The following is a 13,043-nucleotide window of genomic DNA, read 5'->3' as shown; positions in this document are numbered from 1 at the left end:
ATTATGAATAAAAATAAGTGAAGAAATTACTCGCTCTAATACACCACAAAGACACCCAGACTTAGAACAAGCATGGTAGATCACACTAATGCTTATCCCAAGCGAGGGCGTTACCACAAACAGTAAGTTTCTCTATAAGACTAGTCAATGATTGAGTTGCAAAAGAATTGATTTGTTACTGTGCAACCCGCAACTACAACAAGAGGTGTCCGAGAAAGTACGAATTTAGCATATTATGTATATACTTATAGTAAACATGTTTACTAATTAGAAAAAGTTGTTGCCCGCGACTTCGTCTCCGTGGGTAGAAGATATGTTATGATTTAGGTGTACCTGCCCGGTTTTTTTCACATTTTCCATTGTATCTTAGCTCCTATTAGTCGCAGCGTGATGGTTTATAGCCTAAAGCCTTCCTCGATGAATGGTCTATTCAACACAAAAAGATTATTTCAATTTGTACCAGTAGTTCCTGGGATTAGCGCGTTCAAACAAAAAAACAAACAAACTCTTCAGCTTTATATATTAGTATAGATTAGTATAGAAGTATAGATTGAACGTCACAAAAAAGTAAAATGAAAATGAGCATCGAACCCAATCATGTCCCTTATACATATACAGGACAACTACTACTTCACCATACTATAAGACTGGGCTATCAACAGTCTCATCATCAATTTAAATAGCACAGAAAACATTTCCTTACAAATAAACGGTACACACCAGACGACCTACCACCACGTCTCAAAGTAATATTATAGCAGTAGTCAAAAAGGGATGCCGCTCTACGCTATGCAATGCTCTGTTCCGTTCCCACAAATACAATTATATTAACGACGTGTCGATATACCTCCAGCTAACAGATCTTTGATGTGATTTGAAATTTATTGCCATGGTTACGCTCGCATTATTTTACAGTTTTACGTTATTCTGATTTCAATAATAGCATCATTACTCTACATTTCGTTCTGCAGATACATAATTACAGGGCAATAATTCATTTAGTTATGAGGGAGATTAACTGATTGACCAGCAAAGCGGATGTTTCTTCGTTTGTCCACAGTTTGTTCACACATGTTTTTTTGCGTTGTGAATCGGTTTTGTTTCGTTATTTCTAATGGTAGCCAGCACCGATCTAAGCAATGAAATAACAATTTCAACAAGCAATTTATTAAATACATGGAACTTAATAATAATCCCATGATAATGACACAAGTTTTGATTACATCAGGAAATGTATCGACACCAAGCTAAAATTTTATGTTTCAATAAATAAATAGTCTCAACTATTACAACGTTTTTTTATTTCTTCAGATATTTAATTTAACAAGCATTTCAACTTTTGTTTATTAACTGGTTTTAATTAATTTTTCCGCAATTAAATTATCTTGCAGCATCGCCTTTTAGAATCGCCAAGTTATATTTATATCCTCCGTGTGTTATCCCTATGGAACTTGACCGCTCACATAACAAGGCGCTACTTATAACTTCCTCATCGCAACGTCGACGCTTCTTTACAATCAATTTTAGTTTACTATGATCGTTAAACTGAAAAATCGTTAAGTTTGCACATGACGTTAATTTAAAGATTTTATGTGAAACTTTGTTAAAATGTGGTAAAATTAACAATATCAGCCTTCTACCACTTTTAAAAGAAATATTGCTGTTGTTTTGGGAAAGAGACGAACTATTCTCCCTGTAGTGCGCTGTCACGTTTTGTATATATAAATAATGCGAAAGTCTCTTAGTCTGTCTCGCTTTCATGCTAATACTATTGAACCGACTATAATGTTTGGTATACCAGATAGTATAGAGCATGAGAAAAGACATAGGGTACTTTTTTTCATGGTCAAGGACTCCGGTTTGTTTTGATACTAGTCAGGCAATATTGATAAATACGCGTGAGTAAACCGTTGCATCATTTATAATGAATCTTCACACGATAGTTACTATAACTAATTTATAGCAAACGATAAAAGGTTATCAGTGAAAAATTGCATATACGTAAACGAAAACCTCAGATACAATTGTTACATAATAAAGATTATTAATAGTTTAATTAGAAGTTCGTCTTTAATAGGAAAGTAAAAGTGAGTGAGCATCGTAGTAGATGCCAAGACGCCATTTAAATTATGACTTGTAATGACATGTTTATGTGTAAACAGCTCTAGTCGTCAGGTGATATTTCCTACAACCTTTAACGACGATAAGAAAATATGGATGTGAGATTTTATTTCGATTACAGACGTGATTTAGGTATACCTGGTTTCTGTAAGACTAATATGTTGTATGTGTTCAAGTTGTGAAAGCCTACCACTAGAGTATAAACTAATGTAAGTTGTGGAAGCGTGAGAGCGCACTACATGACCTAGAGCAGCATCTCTCTTCCTCACCTGAAATTATATCACTTTAAGCAGTACAAACACCCCCAAAAGTTTTATATTATTGAAGGCGTTAAAGAGAGTCGCTAGCTATGCTTTGTAGAAAATTATTACGCCCCTACAACTGCAGTAATATTACTTTCTTTAGGAGGTGGTGTCTAGGTTCCTTGCCAAATCTCGTACACGTCAATCACGCATGTAAGCATGCCTTGATAAATATTCATTAAACCATTTTAACTGAAAAAATTTTAATCTAAACATATTTAAATTAAGAAGACGGGCGCTAACATATCGGGTTTTTAACTAGAATTTGTCTTTTAGAACGTAAATACATATTTCTTTTAACAATTTAAGTTACCTATGTTGCTAAGCAGTAAATTTGACAAAACCTTGCGTGTATTACGACACGCAATACGCGTGATGTTCCCAGCTCTGTATGCGAGTGTTATTTGAGCTCTATTGAAACAGTTACTGGCTGGTACCTAATATATTATTTTAAATATTGTCTAGATTTCTAGAAGATCGATGCTTAGAGGGCATTTGAGGGCAAGACTGTTCAAATGCCCTCCATTTGAACAGTCTATGAGACTTGGCAGGTTTTCAGTTAAAAAGGTTTTCTTTTGTGATATCGTCTTGGAACTAATATTCGTACAACAATATGTTATTTAAATATGATAGGCCTACGTAACGTTGATAAGAGAATGATTAGACAAAGCAGAAAATAGAAAAAGTCATAAGTCTATGCAATCTGTGCCCAGCTGTGGGATGATGTAGGCTAAACATTATAAAAAAAAAATAACAATAATAACAAAAAAACATGGCATAAGTCTGTGTGGGCTTATTAGGAGCTTATTAGTAATTGCCATATGCAATGCCACTTATAATTATCAGATAAAAACTGCATCTATTTTTATTCTGGAGACCAAGTTAGTGAGGACATTTCAATAATTCTAATTATATGAGCTCTGCTTGACCATCCCTTTTATCATGATCTTGTTTAATGGCATTCTTAATCATTTCTATTACCTCCTTTCTTATGACGTGAATATCGTTTTATGACCGTTGTACAATCAGCAACACAAATCGGTTAGTGCAATTCGATTTACAAAAAGGCAGCATTTTTTTAGCCTTCAGCAATACTATACTGGCAATACTGGCATGTAGCACGACAGCATTCATTCAAAATTTAAATCCATTTATTCAAGTTCAGCTACAAGGTAGCACTTTTTGAGCGTCAAAGGATCATATTATATAGACGGCACCCTTTATCGTCCACTCTTCACCACTTTCTAAGTGCTCTAGCTGTGAAATAGAAGTGACGCAACAAACTCCACAGCATACCACGTGGTCACTTTTTTACAATATCGTACAAATTTATTACATACATACGTTGCATATATGAATTGATTATAATTATTGTGCCAACTGATAAACATACTAAATGTTTACAATATATTTCAAATGATCGTTCTCATCATATAAAAATTTGCCCTAGGTGGGAATCGAACCCACGCCCTCCGGTATAGCAGTCAGAGTCCCTAACCACTAGACCAACAGCCTGGCGGTCGATTTCCGTAGCTGACTGTACTGCAACACTACACTACGTGAGAAAGCTAACATCGGACAATAACCACGTTCTTCCAAATACGATCCGCACGAAACTAATCTTTGACACCATCGCACAAAACATTCATCCCATTAAAGTCCTTACCAACACTACATAAAGACCATAATACCCTGTACTTTTATTTCATAAGGTAATTTATCGTGGTGCTTGATGTGTTAAGTAGGTATTAACTTTGAAGTTCACAGCTAAATAGGATGTCTAATATCTAGGTAATGTTTCTTTTAATATAGACATAAAAATAAAGCGTGGGTCTAACTTATTGTTATTATAGAATGATGTTTTTTTCTTGTATTGTGTGATAAAACATTAAAATTCTATAAGGGCAGGTGTTGAAAACCTATATGGATTTTACTATCTTTTGATCTGGAGGTGGAGGTATTTGCATTTATTTTAAAAGCTTTTAATAAAGTTAGGAGAGTTGTGAAAATTTTCATATCGCAATGTTTTCATTAACTAATTTAGATTTCTTCTTCTGAGTACTTTGTATAGGTTATCGTAATTTTATGCTATGAGGGATTTCTGTATGATTATGAACTAACAAAATAAATTAAGTCTTCTCCTCCGGAAACGTACATTTTGCAAAACATGTTTTGGTCTAATCTTCTTATTCTTTCGTCTACAGAAAGCATACAAGTCTTATTTCATATAATAATTATTACAGGTATTATAGGTATACCTACTTCTGAAATATTTATTTTAATCCCTCTGAAAACTCTCTTCTGACTAAACTAACTCTCCCTCTCACTTTTTTGAAACTTTATTAAAACCTTCACGTAAATAAGTCTCACATCTAAACAAGGCCTAACAATAACCATGGCATACATCTTGTCTCTCTATAGTTAATTACACACAGGGGTCTACCTCCGTCCCCAACGTAAGACTACAACAGCTGTGGAAGCAAGACAGAGCGATATACGGCATAGAGCGTCATCTCCTTTCGACACCTCCAACAGTACTGCTTTAAAAAGTGGTATTAGTACCAAAGTGTGAACATATGAATCATTTTTACATTCAAACACGGAACGAACACATTAGACATCACCTTTTTAGTTTCTCCTTAATTGTGTAATGCGAGTTTTGGAGCTTATAAACTACTAGCTGTTGCCCGCGACTCCGCCCGCGTGGACTTCAGTTTACAGTTTACAGCGCGCGGTGGATCGCGTTTCCGTAGAAATGCCGGGATAAATAGAAGCCCCTGTTATCTCCTTTAAATTCCAAATAAATAAATCTCATTATATTAAATAAACAATATTAAGCCACATTTTGAAGTCGCATTCCATTAAAAAAAAAAACTTTGATCCCCCAAAATCCCTGACCCCTGCAACAATTTATTAAAATGTAGCCTATGTCCTTTCTCAGACTCTAGATTAACTGTGTACCAAGTTTCGTTACAATCGGTTCAGTAGTTTTGGCATGAAGGCAAGAAAGACAGACAGGGACACTTTCGAATTTATAATATTAGTACGGATTGTTTAAGTGTCGTAAAATTTTATGCTGCAATTTTGAGCCGGTCTTTTTAGTAGATATCATTTTGGTGTTTCTTTAAATCGCATTAAAAGTAAATAGGACGGGGTCACAAAATAATAATAATGTACAAAATATTTAGTATCAATGGTTTTATGGTTGATATAATCGTATATTTCAAAGCGATTAAAGTATTGTACATAAATTGTTCTTTTTTAAATCATACGCGTATAAAAACTCGTTGCCTTGAATATAAATCCTTTACCAACATTACAACGAAATTAAATAATTTGTTTCTTAAATCTACAACTTAATAACAGGCCGTAAAAACCGGCCAGTGGCATGTTCATAAAAAAATATTTAATTTTTGTGGTCGAAAGTAAATCACACAAAGACTATTAATGCGACATTGCCTCTGCTACTAGTAACCGCGTCATTTAGTAGGTACGCAGGTTTGAGCGTTTATTTTTTTGTATCATTAACTTTTTTTAGTACTATAGGTCATTAGGGTTCGTTTAATGCGACCTTAATTGCCTTTGAGAACACTTTCAAAAATATTTTTTATGGGCAAAAAAGAAAACAAATCTAACAGTCCATTTGAAATTGAATTTGGTATATATTATGATTGTTTATGCCAAAAATAAATTGTTATTCATTTGTCTTACGTTTTGCATGGTAGTTAGCGTTATAAATATGTGTCGATTAACTTGCAGTTTTACCGTAAAGAATCGAGGACTAGACACAACAAAACATGGAGCATTCATAAACAAAAGCGTAACGACGCGCCGGCGCGGCGTTAAAACAGAACTCGTTTTAAGTTAAAAGTGAAAAATGACTTCTATTTTTGATCTACTTAAGAACATTTTCTTCATTCATCGAATGTTTATGCGTCGAATTTTTATGTGGTTTCCAAGGTAACTTAATTTATTATTAGGTAAACTCAAAGAGCTTATATAAATGACCCATAATCCTAGCTATGTTCCAAAAAAAGATCTATTAATATGAATCGTTTCTTTGCCAATACTTGTTTGTATTAAAAGAAACAAAAACTTATTCCTTTTAACATAAAAATTAGTATAAGTAGCAAAGATATGAAGTTTAGCATCCTCTATTTAATTTGTTTGTATACTTTGGACGTAATATTGAAACAAAAGCAGAACCATTATAAAAATTGTCGAGACGAATCTGCACTCGTAAAAATTGTAAAATTTTCACTTTTAGAGTAAAAATAATTGCTCAAATACAAGTTATTCATTACTCAGTGTTGTTAAACTACAAATAACCATGTCGAAAATTTAAGGGTAAAGCCACATGTACGAGTTATATAAAACGTTTACGGAGAGCAATTATCTAACAGTCTAAATAAATGTTGAAGATATAATTGTTAAGAGAAAATGGTTAGGAAGCAGTAAAGTTTGCTGAATCATACGTAGTAGTTAGTTCATTAAATGGTATTTGTTTGTTTTATTTATTTTACGAAGTTTCTCCTCCTAACTCGAGCTTTTTTATTCCTTTTATTACCTGTCTCTGACGAATACATTTTTTTGAATAATATTCCCTTAACTATTTCGCTCTCATGTCAATAGACACATAATATCAATAGAAATGTTCGCCATGAGTCAGGGCGCTTGTACACGCTAAGAATATTTACCGTGTGTGCAGCAGACAAGACAAATTCTTCGTGTTTCAGACAACAATTCAGACGACAATAATTTTGTCTGTTCTACACACGAAAGCTTTTCGACCCCCGGAACTCCGCAACAATGTTTTCGCAGACAAGATTTTTTTCGTGCACCGCAGCACACAGTTATTTTCTAGTTATGACACGAATTCTTTGATATGTCCGGCATTTTATCTTAGCATGTACAAGCGCCCTCACGGGATAGGGGAACTATTTTAAGTGTAAAACAAAATTGTTAAAGGATCTTTTCCTACGAGAAAACTTCGTTAAAATTATTGATTCCCATCACAATTAACGAACACAGTTTTCGTGAGATAGAGGCCCATGCATACTTACGGCTGGTCCGTTATCATGCAAATATTTATGACAATCGTCACCGTTAGGCCACCTGACAGCTTGATAGGGTTAGCCTTTATAGTGATCAGCGTTCCGTGGGTCATCGTTTCCTCAGCAAGATGTTTGAAGGTGTAAGCAGGACGCTGCGCTACAAGACCTAGAGCGCTGTCCCTTTCATACAACGACAATACTTCTCACTTGTTATCAGGTGGTAGGCTCTTTTAATCTTTAGGCATATGTTATATATCTTCGGTATACGAATATTGCATAGGTTATGAGGGTTAGACGACAGATGACATTAATAGCTACATGTTATTATGTGATGGGCGATGGTACGTAACAGTTAGTTTAAGACGGGCTTTCGTTAAGAAATCTTATTGAGTTATAATATGTTACGTAATCCTAAAAAAAAAACGCAGGGACCTTGAGGTATCATAAAGAAAAACAAATTTACAAGAAAATTAATAATTCACTTTATGATCGTACCAACCGTTAAATTTGGATAGCATATGTTGTTAAAGGATATTAGAAAAACATCATCTATGAACATTTTAACTGTCAAGTGAACCCCAAGTTTTGCGGGTTAATAATTAGTTATTTTACATTTTACTTGTTTTACCCTTCGGGTACAGAACTGTTGAAACCATATTTCATTATGCATCCGTGGTGGACACAGCTTAATAAGGAAGTTGTTAACCTGCAGGAAAGCTACTAAATACCAAAACGCGTATAAAACCTTTTTTCAGTAATTAATTTATTTATTTGTAAGCTATCAATCACAGATAATTGGTCAATCAATCAGTAGCAGAGTGCAGTAGTGATCTCAACAAGAAGTCGTATATTTTTCATGTTCCACACTACCTGAGACCATCGTTATGCTTGCGTTATAAGGCATATAAAACTCGGATTATGACGCAACTGCCTTGCTCTCGCTTTTATTAGGGGTGTGTATTTATAACCGTCGTTAGAATTTAGAAGAAGTCGTATTTCAATATGTTTCTTCCGTTGTGAGATGCTGTGATTTTGCTTGAAGTTTTGCGGCGCTTTGGTGTGCCATATGTAAAACATTTTTTTTGTGTCTAATACACAATAATGGTTCAGAAAATATTGATTTTATTTAATTTTTATTTTACGCCAACAAGATTCAATAATAGTGAACTAGGCTTGTTATTTTTTAAATTTTATAGTGTTTCTCTTTTTTGTATCTGGGTGTATGTAGTCTCGTGTTAGCCACATGGTGAACTAAAAGATCAGCCAGAAAATTAAGAACAATAAATAAACAATTTTCTTTTGTCTTACCTGTCAAACATAATGAATACAACAAAACACCACAATTACTACAAGATTTACAGATGCAGATACCATGTAATTTTCTGCGGCATGACTACATTTCTTCAATAAGCAACTAATTATTATGGTATAATGTGAATCAACGAGCTTTCATGGGAAAATGGTTGAAAACGAGTTGAAATGCGTAGATAAAAGGAAGTCCCACAGGGCTGCGCGTCATATAACGATTAGACGTCTGCGCAGACGGCTATAAAGATAATTCATGTCTTCCTTGGGAAACTAGATGAAGATACATCGGTTTTGTGCGAGCCCTTTGGTAAATATTGTAATTAGTTGATATATTGAATAATAATCATTCATTGTGTACTAGCACAGGAGTCAGGGTTGCAAACAAAATTATGTAATCTTCTTATGTCAATAAAGATTTATTTATTTATCTTTAGTAATATATAAAGCTGAAGATTACGTTTTTTTGTTTGTTTAAACGCTCTAATCTCAGAAACTACTGGTTCAAATTGAAAAAAATATTTTTGTGTTGGATAGACCATTCATCGAGAAAGGTTTTAGGCTAAATACCTACCATCACGCTGCGACTAATAGGAGCGAAGATTCAAGGGAGAATGTGGAAAAAAAACAGGGAAAATTATTTATCTTCAAGGGCTTCCGTTCAAAAATTCTTAACTTATGTCTTCTAACCGCGCGGACGAAGTCGCGGGCAACAGTTAGTTTATTATAAGATGGCTGGCAGCAGCTGGATGAGGCCGAAGTTAGATCACGATGGCGTGCAATTGGGGAGGCCTATGTTCAGCTGTGGACGAATATGGGCTGATAACGATGATTTATAATCTGTCTTGAAAACGAATTGAGGTTTTTTATTTCCCTCCTTATACTGCGTTTATTTACGTATGTAATTAATTTCGTACATGTAAATATGTGTGATTAGTTTAATGGACAGTGTACACGAAATATAGCAGAAGTATTATTTTGTTATTATATATATACTGAAAAGTGTTAATTAAATGTTTAGAACACATCCCAATAGTCGTTAAATATAGTTTTGGTAGTTAAAACAGGTCAACGGTACTTAACATTGTTGAACTCCATTTTTGTTTTGAGTATTCGTTGTTATAGTTTAGTTAGAGAATATGCATCAGAAATCCATCATCTGCGAAAATTTCTATTAAAATAGTAACGTAGTAAAGTAGCAGTACATTAAAAAAGACGTGTTAGCCGCCAGCTGTATTGCATAACTCCGTAATGTCCGTTCATATGTTTTACAATAACTAACATCTTATTAAGCTGTAAAATAAATCTATACTTTCATAGCGAACATTTCATTTAAGTTACTACTTTTGCAAAGAAAAGATACATGAATGATGAAAAACTTTCCATATTATAATATTATACGAGGATTTATTTAAATGACTGGATATAATAATATAATTAAACATTTTATTTTATTTTATTTAATAATTTATGAACACACACAAAAGGTCTTAAAAATAATATGACTGCATGGATAGCCGAGTGGTTGTGGTCACCACGCCAAACCCACTGTGCGCGTCGTGTCGCGGGTTCGATCCCCGCGTAGGACAAGAATTTGTGTTCCACAAATGCTTGTTCTGAATCTGGGTGTCTTTGTGCAGGTGAGTTGTATGTTTGTAAACCCCCCGCGACACAAGGATTAAATTCCTTACTGCGGGATTATTGATGTACAAGGGTACTGCTTATTTCTTTAGAAATTTCTGACAGCAGAGCTAAAGGAGAAGTCGTCAATATGACACAAAATATATTTTATAGCAGGTTTCTTAATTGGTATAAAAGACATCGTTTTTGTAATCCTTTACACTGTAAAAGTTTTAGTACTGAGCACTAAATGTATAGTACTAGGTGTGTTGCAATGATAGACTATATTTTAATACACTTTATGGTCAAAATATTGCGATAATAACCTTTGAAAAAATATGATTATCAGATAATGCCTATTCCCGTTGAATAGTTTTGAATGATTTTAACAGGCTTGAATAGTATGTTTAACCAATTCGTAAAGAGTTAAAGTTACGTCTTATTAATTAAATACCTTTTCATAAGTGACTGCTATGGAAAATATATAATTTCAGGGGTTTGCAATCAGACGCTATGAGAAAGAATTTGAAAAACTCTTAGTTAACTCTTGGTCATACCATTTTACTGATTGTGTATTTTTAAATGTGTAATAAAACTGTATTATTTTATATTCCAACTCGTTTAAATTCCAAATCTGAACAAAAAAAAACCTCTATAGCAATGTTTCAGATGTCAGGTATCAATACAGAATACCTCAGCTGGTAAAAATGAAAGTGGTAGCCCTTAGAACACAAGTAAAACCAATTTCCTGAAAGCTAGCGAACGCTGTGGAACTGAACATGATACATATAAAGCCATCAATCGAAATTTAAGTAATAAATACATAAAAGCTAGCACCCTAGCTTGGGATGTTTCCTTGACGGCGAAAGTGCAACAGCCTGCTTCGAGTGGCGCGTATAAACGCGCGCGTTGCACGCCGCGCGCCACTCGCGTACCGAGGTCCGAGCCCGCAGCCGCGCGCGCACGCATTCGCCCGCACGCGCCGATCGCACGCATGCACGCACGCACGCGTTCTCAAGTGTGATGCAGTGATTCTTTACATTGTGATACATCCTATTGCTACGTGTGATAACACTGCTTAAATATTTTTTTGGTGAGTTTAAAGAGTTATTTTTTATTTGGTTTAGGGTGTGAAAATTTTATTTATTTTATTTTAGTTTTTACGAAAAGTTTAAACATTTTTTTTATAATAAAATAATTAGTAGTATCTTATAATACTCAGAATCTCTATAAAAATGAACAAAAATTAAATGGTGTAAACGTTAAAAAATATTGAAATATGATTACTTATGTATTCTAGATAGAATTTTTAATATTCATAAAATTATATTAAAAAATAATTCAGAAATAAATTTGTAACAGTTCAACTCATTAATTTCTTCAAAAATTTCAATGAAGAAAACTAGCACTCTCAAATAATTTAAATCTATTTCGTGCGGCGACAAGCGCATCTCGTACTCTATATAACTTACCAATAACCAAACAAACTATTTCTATCAAGGGAATAAAGAAAAACTGGATATTAATGTTAATTCATTCGCAATATCAGTCCACATTTAGCATACATGTTGCAAGAACCAGCTGCTGTTATAAAATAAATATCTCAATTATGTTAAATACTCGCTCCTGCTACTTACGGGGATTATAAGACGAACAGGGCGCGCTTAACCACTCAAGCAATTTAATCCACATAAGCTTCACAAGAAAACCATTAATAGCAAGTCATAAAACATTGAAATAAAATTTATTTACATGCAAGACAATGAACAAAAATTCTTTATTATTTTATTGACAGTGATTTATTCTCTAATTGTAGCATAAATACCTCAATTAACGTTTTTAAATAAATAAATCGATTGCACACGCAACAGAAAATCATCGTCCGGGAATAACATTGATTATCGCTAATTCTTCTTTGTTACAAATAAAAAGAATAAAATCAATTATTCTACATTCGTAGACGTTACCGTTTTGACTATAATCGATTAAGAAATCGTTTTACGCGCGTTTCCGTGAAAGTGTCCGACGTTTGTGGGTGCGAACTGCGAACGTAGAAAGTGATGATTTGGTGAACTAAATTGTACCTGATTATTTGCGTTATCACGCAAACGTAAAGTAATTCGATTTTCGTCTATCGATTAAAATTAAACGGGTGCTTCACACGACGTTAATCGAGTTGAATAGACCGATATGCAAATGTGAGTAGCATTACGGTGATAAATTGTTTTGCTGCAGAGAGCGGGCGGCAAGCGCCGATAATGTTGTACGATTAATCAACAAGACATTTATATTAAACTCAGGCTTATATCCGTGTAATTAAATGATCTGTGGATATTGAAACCTCATAGAGAAATTACTTTGACGCTTACGCTTGACGTCCTTGTAAGTCGTATTACAAGAATCGAGGAATCTTGAAGATGTGTTTACGGTGCAGGCTTAACCGCTTAGCAAGGTAACTATTACAAAAATAGATGAACTATGCTTGGAAAATCGATACCGCAGTCTTATTTAGCTGCAGGCAGTCGAGGAGCGCGCGGAATCGTCGATATATTTATTTAATAGTTGACAATTAGTACTTGCGTGGAAGGACAAGCTTATTTTATTTACTTGCACCTTATTGAAAGCGTTTTCGAGATTTTTA

General features: G+C 34.1%; 1 protein-coding gene across 1 annotated transcript in view; it reads left to right on the top strand.

Annotated features, from left to right (window-relative positions):
- The first annotated feature begins 11,356 nt into the window (after nt 1–11,356).
- Nucleotides 11,357–13,043, top strand: part of LOC113494823 — an 86,044-nt gene continuing 84,357 nt past the window's right edge. Inside the window, exon 1 of the mRNA XM_026873309.1 lies at nt 11,357–11,495. The gene's annotated coding sequence lies outside the window, so the exon portion shown is untranslated. The remainder of the gene's footprint in view (nt 11,496–13,043) is intronic.

This window comes from Trichoplusia ni, chromosome 6, assembly GCF_003590095.1.
Source record: "Trichoplusia ni isolate ovarian cell line Hi5 chromosome 6, tn1, whole genome shotgun sequence".
Classification (NCBI taxonomy): Eukaryota; Metazoa; Arthropoda; class Insecta; order Lepidoptera; family Noctuidae; genus Trichoplusia; species Trichoplusia ni.
Note: the sequence above shows the minus strand (reverse complement) of the source record. Positions and strands in the feature narration are given on the sequence as shown.